Below are 1,986 nucleotides of genomic sequence, written 5' to 3'. Positions count from 1 at the left end.
TGGGAATTGGTTGTAATTGCTATAAAACTCAGAAAAAGAATTAAAAGATAAAATAAGATAGGTGGATAAAAAATGAGAAAAAGAAATGAAAGTAATGAAAAAAAAAAGGATGTAACAATTTAAAAAGCCAAATTGGTAAGCAGGAAAAAGAGGCACAATAATCCAATAAAGAAAAGGTTTTCTAAAAAACAGAATTGAGCTACTGGGAAAAAAAGTAAAAAAATCCAATGAAGAAAAGAGTTCCATGAAAAGTAGAATGGACCAAAAGGAAAAGGAGGATCAAAAGGTAATGGAAGAAATTCATTCTTTAATAATTAAAATTTGGCAAATAGAAGCTAATGACTTCACAAGATATCAAGAAACAAAAAAAAAAAATAAAAAGAATGAAAAAAAAGAATGAAATATGAAATATTTCATTGAAAATTCAAGTGACCTGGCCTAGAAAATAGATCTATTGTCATAATAAAAAATGATAATATTCATGATCAAAAACATAGACATTGTATTACAAGAAATTATCAAAGAAAACTTCACCTATATTATTGAGCAAGAAGATAAAATATAAATTTAGAGAATCCGCAGATTACCTCTGACAATGAATTCCCAAATGACAAATCCCAGGAATGTTATAGCCAAAATTGTGAAGGCAAGGAAACTAGGTTTAAAGCCAAGAATCAACTATCCATGAAAACTAACTATATTCATTCAGGGGAAAATATGGTCATTTAGTAAAATAGAAGATTTCCAAGCATTCCTAAAGAAAAGACCAGACAAATAGAAAAATTGATTCCAAAAACAAAATCCAAATGAAACATAAAAAGTAAATAAGAAAGAGAAAAAAGGGGGCAACCGGGTAGCTCAGTGGATTGAGATCCAGGCCTAGAGATGGGAGGTCCTAGGTTCAAATCTGGCTTCAGACACTTCCCAGCTGTGTGACCCTGGGCAAGTCACTTAACCCCCATTGTCTAGCCCTTACCACTCTTCTCCCTTGGAGCCAGTACACAGTATTGACTCCAATATGGAAGGTAAGGGTTAAAAAAAAAGAAAGAAAGAGAAAAAATAAGGGACACAATAAGCTTGAATTATTTATATTCCTATATGATATTTGCAAATCTTAAAAATGTTTATCATTATAATAGTAACTAGAAGAAGTATACTTATAAAAAGGATGGGGAATCAAACTATATAGAATGATGTGAGAAAAAATGTCTGGGATGAAAAAGAGCATTGCATTAAGACAAATTGGAAGAGAAAAGTAAAAAAGGTAAATAACATCACATAAAGAGATATGGAAGGGGGACACTAATATAGTGGAGGGGAAGATGATGGTAGTGATAGGTAATACTTAAAATTTACTTTCATTGGAATCAGTTCAGAGAGGGAAGAACAGCTAGATTTATTAAGACATAGACTCCTATCTTACCTTATAGAGAAGTAGAAAGGAAATAAGAAAAGGGGTAGTGGGGGGAATGGGGATAAGTAATAAAAGCAAAATACTGGTGTTGAGGGAAAGAGTGAAAGGAGAAAGGAGAGAATTAAAAGAGGAAAAGAAAATAGAGGGGGGTATATAGATGGGAAACATAACTGTGAAGATAAATGGGAAGAACTCATCCATTAAACAGAAGTAGATAGCAGAGTGGATTAAAAACAGAATCTTAACATATGTTGTTTTATAAGAAACACAGTTGAGGTTAATCAGTACACACAGAGTAAAGGTAAAGGGCTTGAGCAGAATGTATGTGCTTCAAACGATATTAACGAAAGCATGAGTAGCAATCATGGTCTTGGCAGTGTTAAAGCAAAAAAAAATATGATTAAAAGAGATAAGAAATATAACTAAAACTTGATAAAGTTTAGCATGTTACTTAACATATGTGCACCAAATTGTACTGCATCCAGATTTTTAAAGGAGAAACTAAAGGAACTAAGGAAGAAATAGTAAAACCAGACTTGTGAGGAACCTTAATCTTCCCCTATCAGGACTAG

The sequence above is a fragment of the Monodelphis domestica genome, chromosome 6, assembly GCF_027887165.1.
Source record: "Monodelphis domestica isolate mMonDom1 chromosome 6, mMonDom1.pri, whole genome shotgun sequence".
Classification (NCBI taxonomy): Eukaryota; Metazoa; Chordata; class Mammalia; order Didelphimorphia; family Didelphidae; genus Monodelphis; species Monodelphis domestica.
The sequence above is the reverse complement of the archived record's forward strand: the minus strand, read 5'-3'. Positions refer to the sequence as shown.